This window comes from Dasypus novemcinctus, unplaced genomic scaffold, assembly GCF_030445035.2.
Source record: "Dasypus novemcinctus isolate mDasNov1 unplaced genomic scaffold, mDasNov1.1.hap2 scaffold_157, whole genome shotgun sequence".
NCBI lineage: Eukaryota > Metazoa > Chordata > Mammalia > Cingulata > Dasypodidae > Dasypus > Dasypus novemcinctus.
In genome coordinates, this window is record NW_026688157.1 from 20,121 (window position 1) to 33,238 (window position 13,118).

Below are 13,118 nucleotides of genomic sequence, written 5' to 3' on the forward strand. Positions count from 1 at the left end.
AAACTTGTGACCACTGGTCACCAGTATTTACAATAAAATAAACAATATACATTTGGGTAACAGTCTGACTACTACTAGGTTAGTGTTTTTTCTGGCTTTTGTTGAACCAAAAACCCAAATACTGAAATCAAGATTGAGCCTACATGTAAGGAATGCATTGGGGGGGGGGCATAAAGAAAAAACATGCAGGTTAATAGTTTAGATTACAAGAGTTGGTTTATCTATTTATGCCAACAGGTCCTAAACCGCAACACCTTTAACCATCTTGTTAGGCTTCCATGAATCATCCTTGGGAATTCGACTTTCCATAAAGAAGTGGCTCTCTAGAAGGAACCTTTACCCATTGAACTAAGCCTTGCTTGGCTAATGAAAACACAACGGTATTTATCTTGTTTTCTCAGCTGGGTGGGGAGATGGTTGTGGTAGATTTTCCTCAGAGTTTTGCAAATATTTTGCATTTATGTGACTACAGATACAGACATGGATTTTGATGTGGCTCCCTTAAAGTATGTAATTCACATTATTGGTATTATATTTAAATTGTCCAATTAATTGCTGAATCAACTTTTTTATTTGAAGGCTTATGACTTCAGAAAAATTTTCAGTTTAACTTGAAGTGATTTCATGGTTTGCTCAGAATGATGGCATCTAGAAGCACCATGGACTTCCACATGGTGAAATGTCATTTTGTGTTTTGACTGGATTTGATTTTGGTGAATATAAAAAATAATAATAATAAAATTTAAATTACATAACTATTTATATAAACATACACACAAATAAACAAAATCCCCAGAATGGTCAGAATGGTTCTTAGCCATGTATGGGTTAGCCACAGTAATGACCAAGGAAATTTTTCCCACATTTAGAAAAGCTGTTCTTTAATGCAGAAGACATAATATACCATGGTGTCAAATGTTCTTTTCTTTGAAAAAGCAACTACAGAAAGCTTTTATTTGTTCAAAGTAACCAGTGATATTGATGAAAAAACAAAAACAAAAAAGCCGCCCCCAAAATCCTAATTTATACATATATATAATCCTATATATATATGTATAAAGCTGTGCAAGCAGTTATTGCGCTTCGTCTTCTTGACAAGAATGCCAAGTTAGTCCCCAAAAAATGCAATTGCGAATAAAAAATAAAAACAAACCAAAAAAAAAAACACAATTACAGTTTGAGAACTTCATGTTTGCCTCTTGCCAGCACCAAGCCTGCCTCATCTGAATTTTTCCATTTCATAAGAAACATTAATTCTCCTCTGCTGTCTGTGGCATTCAGGAACAGACCTAGCAAAGCGTCTTGGTTTGTCAGCAGCATCTCTTCTTTGATTTGCTGTCATCAGATTCACTGTCAGATAAAGATTTTCTTTTTGTGCCATCTTTTTCTTCACCAGCTTTTTGAGAATTAAATGCTTCATTTAATGCTGGGCAATCTAAATGTTCTTCAGGCTTCCAAGTATTGTCAGTACCCGTAAGTCCCTTCCACTTCAGGAAATACTCCACCTCCCCATTCACAACATGTCAATCCAGTATTTTTCCACAAATTCTTCGGGCTCTGCTTCCTCAACTTTTTTACTCATTCCATTCTGCTTCTTTCTGATTTTTTGCAACAGAGTCTCAATTGGAGGCCATTCTTTATTGCAGACTTGAAGAGCTATTACTTACCACCTCCGAGCTGCTCTGGGTCCTGGGTCTGCAGCATCTCTGACTGTGCCTCCAGCTCAACTGTCACTTTTTTAACATGAAAACCTTTCTTCATCAGAACACACAAGGTTAAAAGTAAAACTCATCACAGAAAATAGAGAAAAGTTTAAAGAAAACAAAAAAAAAGGTTTAATCATACCTCTCCCTCCCTAATAATCGCGGTTAACATTTTAGTATATTTCCAAAGGGAATTCTCTACAATGTTTGCTATACCTGCCTGCCTTCGTAGAACAAAACATATGCTAACTCTTGCTTTATGACTGTTTTATATGCACACATACTGCACACCAGTCACAAGTAATGCTGCATGCTCAGTGTTTATAAATTGCTTTCCAATTATTTTCTTGATTTTCACAATAACCCATTTTTAATGAGGGGGAAGTTGAAACTCAAAGTGATTGAAGGATGTGCAAATGTTGCAGCATGAGGCCAGTGGTGGATTGAGTGCCTAGAACCAAGCAGACTGGAGAGCAGGTCTAGAATTCCTTTCTTAGCTCTTGCCTCCTTTAGAAGTTATCTTAGACTACATGTTACTGATTTTTTTCAGCCACTCATGTTACCACTGTTTAGTAAAAGCCAGAGTGGTCTTCTGCTTCTCATTTGCTCTTCAACTTGTCCTGACCTAAGAAACCAGGTAACCTAAGCGTTTATTGGAATTTCATAAAAAACTAAGGTCAAGAGATCCTCAGCAAGAGCCTTAGAGTTTTCAAAATAAAGTGGGTAGGGCTTGGGCCTCTTAGTTGTTTATAATGATGTTTTCACTACAGTTTATGGATCCTGGTTCATATAATAGGCATTGCTAAAAATCTGGTCTCAGAACAATGAGTGTGTGAGTAAGAAATTGTTGAGGTTTCTGGGAAGCAGTATTCATCTTAGAGACCAGAAACCAGCCCAGGCCCTCCTACCAGATGAGACGCTGAAATCAGGCAGCCATTTTGTCACTGGGGGAGGAAGCACCTTCAGATGAAGGCCGGAGGCAGCAGCAGCACCAGATCAGCCCTGAAGCCCACCCTCCACTTCGGTATTTAGTCAGGGTGAATCAGGTGCCCTGTTACCCGCAACATGAAGGGTCCTCACAGGTTTCTAACGGGATTAGGTAAACTTAAGATTCCAAACCTCTTCGAATTTGCTGAGTGGAGTGGGACAAGAAGGCAGCTGCCGTGCTCCCACGCGTGGGGAACCCATGTGGGGCAGGAGGGGCCAGATCCAAGCCCCATAGGAGCCTCACGCACGACTTTTTCAGGTTCCCAATTTGCCTAAGTTAAAGACAACCAGTGTGAGGTTTCTCAGAACCAACAGGGAGAATGGCTTGGGAGGAGACAGTTGTGACAGCCACATCATGTCACTGAGTTCAAACCTTAGTTTCAGAAGAGCTCGAATAAATTTGCAGTGTAATTCCAAACGTCGGGTGCCCCACACCCTCTGTGGATTCTCAGTTAACCCTCTCCACACCCGAGAAGAGGTTATTCAGGTAACCTGACACAAGCGACTCGGGCTTCCTGTCACCCCCAGAAGGGGAAGGGACATTGGCTGTGGTGTGGTTGATAACAGTCCATCAGTCGAAAAGGGACCCAGATGGTCCCCAGGCCTAGAAAGGAGCCAGGGAGGTGGCCGCAGTCCATGGGAACTGCTGTTTCCTTACCTGATGCCTGTCACCCTGGAAAGATGGCTCTGTGGCTCTGGCACTACCTGACCCTGGCAAGGCTCTAAGGAGGCCTCCTCAGCAAACCACCCCCCACTTTACGTGGAGTCTCTCCAAGTATTGACAGTGGTGCCCTGACATCTGAAGCAGGGACAGAGCCTCCTGGCTCCCTACCCACGGTTTTGGTTGGTTGGTTGGTTGGTTTTTAATTAGGAATTTTTTCATGTTCCGAGAATGATGTCAAAATAACAAAATTCAGAACAATGTACAGATTACCTGTCTGACATTTCTATCCCAAAATTATACTTCTTTCCTTTAAAAAGTAAATTCTATAATTTTATGAACATTTGTCCAAAGATGCAGACAATGAATATTGTGAGATAATGAATACATTCAATATTTTTGATTGACCCGAGTAGTTCTTGTTTGTTTTTAAACTAGAAACATGTTATTTTCTCATGTCAGTTTTTATCTTCAATGACATGCAAGATCCAGAATTAAAATGGTTGTCTCCACTCTACCTGTAGGCCACTAAGCTCAGCAGTAAAACAGCCTGAAGTCAGGTTGATGAATGAGTCAGCAGCTTCATGTGGAAAGCAGTATTTTTGGATGAGAGGATGACGATTGCTTCTTAAAAAAGAGCAGCTTGGGGGCAGGTGTAGCTTAAGCAGTTGAGCACCTGCTTCCCATGTATGAAGTCCCAGGTTCAATCTCTAATACCTCCTAAAAACCAAACAAACAATGAAAACCAACTCTCGTTGGGGAGTAGATTGTGGCTCCATAGTTGTGATGGTTAGGCTAATAGCCAGGTAATTGTACCCAGTTGTTTGGTCAAGCAAGCACTGGACTAACTGTAATACCAAGGACATTTATGGATTTTAGTCATCAGTGAGTTTACCGCATAGATAGCTAATTACATCTACAATCAACCAGGGAAATTGTGTCAACAGTGAGTGACAGTTTTATCCAACTGGTTGAATGCCTTAAAAGGGGAATTGAGTTCAGCATTCAGAAAGAATTTCCCAGCTTGTCTTTGGGCAGCAGCCAGCGTCTCCCAGGAACTCATCAAGGACCTTCATTAGACTTTCTTCGGAGCCCCTGGTTTACAGCCTGCCTGCGGAATCTGGACTTGTGCGTCCCCACGGTCATGTGAGAAAATTTTATAAAATCTTACTATTTACAAATATCTCCTGTTGATTTGGTTTCCCTAGAGAACCCTGACTAATACAACTTGGTACAAAGAGTGATTCTTGAGAAACAGAGTCTTATACGTGGTATTTCTGAAGTGGTTCTGGGAGTCTTGCAATTGGCTTTCTACGCTAATTGGACTCAAGGGTACTAATGACTCCCTTTGCAGTAATAAATAGGCCACTAACAGCCCATGGCATGAGTTGGCAATGGAGATTCGCAAAATATCAATCACTGGGTTCTCCTACTTCCACACTCATAAGAGGTAAGGATCTGGGTGAGAGTGTTTTCAACACCTTAACAGAGTTGTGTGAACTCAAAAGCTACAATGATGTTGGCTGGCTCCTCCTAGATATTCTGGATACAGTTACAAAAGAAAGGGATGAGCTAAAGTCATCAAATTTGCAATTTATATGCCACATGAATGATGTGAAAGTTTCTATGTGTGCTCTAAAAGAAAATCTTGTTTCCTGCAGCCACAGGCTTGAGATATCTGAGAACCAGACTCAGACCGTCATTGTGGAGAAGCAGCAGAGTTACAAAGGAAACCAAATTCTCAACCTCACAGGGTGTCTGCTATTGAAGTGGAGACATTGATTGGAAAGGAGTGGGACCCTGAGGATTGGGATGGAGACATATGGGATAACGATAATATCAGCAGGTACATTGGAACCCTAAATTCTGCTGAGACTTTCTTTGCCAGATAAACCTGCCGTGGCCTGCCCTGTGGCGACCACACTTTGTTGACCTTGCATCACCCCACCTCCAACTTGCCCCAGGGAGGCGGACCTCCTCCCAACCCTGAGGCAGTCACTAGCCAAACACCAGCAGGCACTGCCCAACCTCCATCCTGCCTTGAGAAATCTAGTCTTCAGCCTAACCATCACACAACCCCATCTGAAAAGATTAATCCTGTTTTACCAGATGAAAATGCAAAGGAATGCCCTGAGGTCAGTAGTTTGCCAGGAATTTCTAATCTTTCTCCTTACCCACACCCACCACCCCTCTTCTCTTTCAGAAATGTCAGACAGGTAATAGGTACATTGTTCTGAATTTTGTTATTTTGACATCATTCTAGGAACATTTAAAAATTCCTAATTAAAAACCAAACAAACAAAACCTTGGGTTTTGTCCCTGCTTCAGACGTCAGGGCACCACTGTCAATACTCTAAGAGACTCCACGTAAAGTGGGGGGTGGTTTTTTGTTGTTTCTCGTTATGGTTTTCTTGTGACGCTTGTTGCATCAGCTCACCATGCCTGCCAATGCAGGCAATGCCTCTTCAGAAGGCACCAGGAACCGAACAAGGGAGGTGGGAGCTCAGTTACCCAAGCCACATCCCCTTCCCTTGAGTGCTCTTTGAGTCTGCCTTTCATTGAGACCTACTACTAGACTAAAATCACAACAAGCCCCCAAAGGCAAAATACAAAGTGTGACCCATGAAGAAGTACACTGTACTCTAAAAGAACTGCAAGAGTTTTCTAACTTAAATAGAAATCAGGGGAATATGTGTAGGAATGGATACTAAGGGAATGGGAGATTGGTGGAAGGAACATAAAGTTGAATCAGGCTGAATTTATTGATAGGGACCCACTAAGCAGAAATTCTGGATTCAACGCTGTAGCTCGAGGGGGTAGAAAGGACTCTAACATTTTGGGTGGCTGATTGAAATATGGACCAAAAGATGGCCTAGCATGTCTAAGGCTGAGATGCCCGATTTGCCCTGGTATATAGTAGAAGAAGAAATTCAAAGGCTCAGAGAGATTGAGATGCTAGAATGGATTTACCATTTGAGACCTGCCCATCCACCCCACCTTTAACCAGGACTGTGAGGAATAAATTTGTAAGACTAGCTCCATCTTCCCTGAAGAGCTCTGTGGTTTCTCTTCTCTGTAGTCCAGATATTACTGTAGGGAGGGCTGTGATGGAATTAGAAACCTTAAACATTATGGGGATGATCAGATTTCAGGCTAGTAAAAGTCAGGTATCAGCAATTAATCACCAAAGATGTGCAACAAGATGATGCAACAGGTGTGGTGACAGAGTCCTACCTGAGCTGGCTGTTTCAGGGACCTGCAGGGCGGGAGGTGTCTGGACGTCGATCTGGCAAGACTGCAGCAGAACTGATGTTTGCTCAAGGTAGAATTGGGGTTTCTAAGACTGAACTCAGAAACCTTGGGAAGGTAAATCCCTTCCCCTTGGCTAAGAGCTGCGGCGTTCACTGAGAACTGCCAGTCATGGGGCTGAGTTTCCAAGGCCTGTGTTCCCCAAACACATGAACCCCAAGCCTGTGTCCCTTGAACCCCCATGGCCAATGTCTCACAGACCTACATACCTCGAGTCCACATTCTCCCGGGCCTCTGTTTCCCGAGCCCAGCACTCCCAGTCCGGCACTGCCCAACCCATCCCGTCACAGACTAACTCTGGGGGTGGGAGAGTTTAGGTGGGAGATGCAGAGGGGCCAAGGAGTGCAGGTTCAATAATCTGGTCCTCACCTTTTACTGAGTTTGGAGGAGATATTAGCTGACTTGGGGAGAGCCTAGGAAGAGAGAAAAGACGAATCTGGTGAGAGCCCAATTTACCTAAATGCTCTGGGTTAGGAAACTTGGTCTGGGAGAAGGTGGAGTCAGAAAATTAACCAGCCCCCTTGTAGCACACCTAAGGAGAGGGACAGTAGGACGTGCTTTACAGGCTTCCAATACAATTTAGGGTTCCTGTCAAGGGGTGGGTGCTCTCTCGAGAAATTAAGAGTCATTATTTTCTCAGGTGAGTTGGTTCACGAGGGACCCATTTGAATTTCCTACAGGAGCCCTCATGCAGCCTTCCTGCTGTCTTGGAAGAGAGGGAAGGGGGAAGGGAGAAAGGGGGAAGGTCAGACTGCTAAGCAGTTTATTCAATTGCAAAAAGGATTCTTTGCCTGAGGCCTTGTCTGGTCTTTTTTTTTTTTATTGGTTTGTTTTCTTGTTTTTTCTTCTTCTTTATCCTCCCCACCGCTGCCCCCCCCCTTTTTTTCTTTTCTGTTCTTTTTTCTCCCTTCTCTTTTCCTTGCTCTGCTTTTTTCCCCTTCTCTCTTTTTCCTTTTTTTTTCTTTTTTTTCTATTAGTGCTATAGGCAACATTTCTTATTTGCTGTGCTTCCTCATCCTAAATTTTCTCTTTTTCTGTGTGTACTGAATATGGTTACCAATGCATTCCCCTTTCCTTTACATCATTCTCTCCTCCATCATTTACTCTTTCTCTTACATTCCACCTCTCTCTGTTTAGCCCCAATATTTCTGACTTTTTATCTCTAGTACCTCTAATCTGTTTTCTGTCATTTATTCACTCTTTATATTATTTTTTTCTCTTTTCTTTTTCCCTCTCTCCTGACCACACAGACCTTTTAATTCATAGTATATTCCTCCCCATATTCAGTTTCATATCTCATTATAGGTACTCCACTTTTTTATGGTTATAACTATACACAGCTTACATGAGTTCTATATCCATTCTCCTAGACCTCACACATGGTTCTGCTAACATTCACTATCAATACTACTATTATATTTTTCTTTTCTTACCCCTTTTGCTTTCTCTGGACCTAATATTTTCCTTCAAGGGAACTTAGCCAACAAAAAGGAAATAGAATAAGAAGAAAAAAGTACAAAGAGAAGACTTAACATGCACACAAAAACAACTAATTAAACCCCAAGACTAGATGAAGAAGATAATCAACAGAATAGACCCAACAAGATAAAATGATGACCAGACAGCAACAAAAATCTACAGACCATACCAATAATCAGGAAAACATGGCCCAATCCAATGAACAAACTAAAAACCAGGAAGAGAAGTGAAACATCGAACAAGTAATTTAAGCTTTCAAAACATGTATCATGGGCCAATTAAATGAAGTGAAAGAAGAGATTAAGCATATTAAGAAAACACTTGGAGAGCATACAGAAGAAATTGTGACCGTGAACAAAAAGATCATGCAGATGATGGGGATCAATAGCACAATCCAAGGAATCAAAAATACACTCTTGGCGGTGGACTTGGCCCAGTGGTTAGGGCGTCCGTCTACCACATGAAAGGTCTGTGGTTCAAACCCCAGGCCTTCTTGACCCGTGTGGAGCCACTCCATGCACAGTGCTGATGCGTGCAAGGAGTGCTGTGCCACACAGGGGTGTTCCCCGTGTAGGGGAGCCCCACGCGCAAGGAGTGCGCCCTGTAAGGAGAGCTGCCCAGCACGAAAGAAAGTGCAACCTGCCCAGGAATGGCGCCGCCCACACGGAGAAGTGACACCACAAGATGATGCAACAAAATGAAACACAGATTCCCATGCTGCTCACAACAGAAGTGGGAAAAAAAGACGCAGCAAATAGACACAGAGAACAGACAACCGGGGTGGGGGGTAGGGGAAGGGGAGAGAAATAAATAAATAAATAAATCTTTTTAAAAAAATACACTCTCAGCAAATAACAGCAGATTTGAAGAGGCAGAGGAAAGAATTAGTGATGTGGGAGACAGTACATCTGAAATCAAACAGATAGTAGAATTAATCAATAAAAAATAGAAAAAATCCAGCAGGGACTTAGGGACCTGAATGACAATGCAAAATGCACAAACATATGCATTATAGGCATCCAGAAGGGGAAGAGAAGGGAAAGGGGACAGAAGGGGTGTTGGAGGAAATAATGGCTGAAAACTTCACAAACATATTGAGGGAGTTGCATGTACATGCACAACACACCCCAAACAGCATAAATCCAACAGTTCTACCCCAAGACATATACTTGTCAAATTATCCAATGCACAAGACAAAGAGAAAATACTAAAAGCAGCAAAAGAGAACCATCACATACAAGGGAGACTCCATAAGATTAAGTGCTGATCTCTCATCTGAAATCATGGAGGCAGGAAGGCAGTGGTATGACATAGTCAAGGTCCTAAAAGAAAAGAATTTCCAACCAAGAATACTCTATCCAGCAAAGCTAGCATTCAAAAATGATGGAGAGTTCAAAATATTCACAGATAAACAGAAACTAAGAGAATATGCCAACAAGAAACCTGCCCTTCAAGAAACACTAAAGGGAGTTCTGCAGGAAGAAAGAAACAAACAAGAGAGACAGAGTTGGAGGAGAGTGTAAGAACAACTAAAACTATAAAAAGAGAAAGGGGAAAAACAACAACAACAACAACAACATGAGACAAAAACAAATACAAAGAAAATATGGCTAATATAAGTAATTCCTTGAAAGTAATAACACTAAATGTCAATGATTAAACTCACCTGTTAAGAGACTCAGATTGGAAGACTGGATAAGGAAATATGACCCATCTATATGTTGTCTGCAAGAAAGTCATCTTAGACCCAGGGATTCAAGGAGATTGAAAGTGAATGGCTGGAAAACAATCTTACAGGCAAACAATAACCAAAAAAGGGCAGGCATAGCTATTTAATATCAGACAAAATAGCCTTTAAATGTAAAACTGTTGTGAGACACAAAGATGGACACTACATAATAGTGAAAGGGATAATCTTTCAAGAAGAAAGAACAATCATAAACATTTATGCCCCTAACAAGGGTGCCTCCAAATACGTGAGGTAAACACTGGAGAAACTAGTGAAAGAATAGATGCCTCTACAATTACAGTGGGGGAATTTTTTTTTTTTTAAGATTTATTTATTTATTTAATTCCCCTCCCCTCCCCCGGTTGTCTGTTCTCTGTGTCTTTTTGCTGCGTCTCGTTTCTTTGTCCGCTTCTGTTGTCATCAGTGGCATGGGAAGTGTGCGTGGCACCATTGTCTGGGCAGGCTGCACTTTCTTTCACACTGGGCGGCTCTCCTTATGGGTGCACTCCTTGCGCGTGGGGCTCCCCTACGCGGGGGGCACCCCTGTGTGGCAGGGCACTCCTTGTGTATATCAGCACTGCGCATGGGCCAGCTCCACACCGGTCAAGGAGGCCCGGGGTTAGAACTGCGGACCTCCCATGTGGTAGACGGACGCCCTAACCACTGGGCCAAGTCCGTTTCCCAACAGTGGGGGACTTCAACACACCACTATCACCATTGGACAGAACATCTCAAAAGAGAATCAATAAAGAAACAAAGACTTTGAACAATAGATTAGAGGATCCAGACCTAATAGACATATACAGAACACTACACCCAAATACAGCAGGATATACATTCTTCTCAAGTGCACATGGATCATTCTCCAAGATAGACCACATGCTAGTCCACAAAGAAAGTCTCAATGAATTCAAAAAGACTGAAATCATACAAAATGATTTCTCTGACAACAGTGGAGTGAAGCTGGAAATCCACAAGGCCAGAGGCCGAGATCTGGCACCAAGATATGGAAGTTAAACAACACACTCCTAGAAAAACTGAGGGTCAAGGAGGAAATCTCAACAGAAATCAATAACTACTTTGAAACCAATGAAAATGATAACACAACATATCAAAACTTATGGGATGCAGCAAAAGCCGTACTGAGAGGGAAATTCATAACCATAAATTCCTACATCAAAAAAGAAGAGTTAAAATTGAAGAACTAACTGAACAATTGGAGGAATTAGTAAAGAAAACAACAAACTAACCCCAAAGAAAGAAGAAAGAAAGAACAAAGATCAGAGCAGAACTAAATGAAATAGAAAACAGGAAAGCACTCGAAAAAATAAACAAAACAAAGAGCTGATTCTTTGAGAAGATCAATAAAATTGACAAACCCTTAGTTAGACTAACAAAGAAAAAAAGGAAGAAGATGCAAAAACACAAAATAAGAAATGAAAAGGGTGATATCACCACTGACCCCACTGAAATAAAGACTATCATAAGAGGATACTTTGAAAAACTGTATTCCAACAAGAAAGACAATTGAGAGGAAATGGACAAATTCCTAGAAACACATAAGCAGCCTACATTGACAAAAGAAGAAATTGATGCTCTCAATAAACCAATCACAAGTAAAGAGAATCAGTCATTAAAAACCTCCCAACTGACAGCTGGGCAGCGTTGGAGGTTCTCTGGGACCAGGCTGTTTGGGGATTTTTGCAGGACAGGAGGTATCTGGACATCGATTTGGTGGGAAGGTGCTGCAGGGAACACCTCACATTTGCTGGGTTTCCTCATCCTCCACTGCCTCATTTCTGTGTGAATTGATTTTGGCCACCTACACTATCCCCTTTCCCCTACATCTTGATATCCTCCATCATCTACTGTCTCTCCTATATCCACCTCCCTTTCTTTGATCCACAAAGTGTCTAACTCTTAATTTCTAATACCTTTGTTTTGTTTTCTGTCTGTTATCCACTCTTGAAACTATTACCTTTCTTTTCTCTTTCCCTCTCTCACGAAAATACTAGCTTTTAAATTCATACCATATTCCTCCCATATTCAGTTGACTACCTCATTATAGGTACTCTACTTACTGCTGTAACTCTACACAACTTACATGAATCTAATATCTAGCCACCCAGATCTCATTTTGTTGCTCTGTTAACATTTATCACCAATACTACTTTACACTTTTTCCTAGCTTACACAATTGCCTTTCCCTGGCCCTAATACTTTCCTTTAAAGTGAACTCAACCAGCAATAAGAAATTAGAATAAGAAGAACAAAGTGACAAAGAGAAGATATAACACTTACGCAAAAACAACAGCTAATTAATCCCCAAGACTAGACAAAGAAGCTAAGGAACTGATTAAACCCGTCAAGATAAAATGATGACCAGACAGCAACAAAAATCTACATAACAAACCAGTAATCAGGAAAACATGGCTGAATCCAATGAACAAACTAAAAATCAGGAAGGGGAGCAGAACTTTGCACAAGTAATGAAAGATCTCAGAATATTTATCACCGACAAATTTAATGAAGTAAAGGAAGAGGTTAACAACATAAAGACAACACTTGGAGGGGAAATTGCAGACATACGCAAAAAGATAACAGATATGATGGGAATGAGCACCACAGTTCAAGAAATCAAAAATACACTTGCAGCAAATATCAGCAGACTAGAAGAGGCAGGGCAGAGAATTAGTGATGTGGAAGACAGTACATCGGAAATCAAACAGATAGTAGAATTGGTTGATAAAAAGATAGAAAAAATCCAGCTAGGACTTAGGGACCTGAATGATAATGCAAAACGCTCAAACATACGTATTATAGGCATTCCAGAAGGAGAAGAGAAGGGAAAGGGATCACAAGGAGTGTTGCAGGAAATAATGACTGAAAACTTCACAAATCTACTGAAAGAGACAGAAGTACATATCCAAGAAGCACGGTGCACCCCAATCATCATAAACCCCAACAGGCCCACCCCAAGACATATACTTGTCAAATTATCCAATGCCCAAGACAAAGAGAAAATTCTAAAAGCAGCAAGAGAAAAGAAAACCATCACATACAAGGGAAGCTCCATAAGATTAAGTGCTGATTTCTCATCTGAAACCATGGAGGCAAGAAGGTAGTGGTATGATATAGTCAAGGTACTAAAGGAAAAAAAATTCCAACCAAGAATACTCTCCAGCTAAACTAGCATTCAAAAATGATGGAGAGTTCAAAATATTCACAGATAAACAGAAACTGAAAGAGT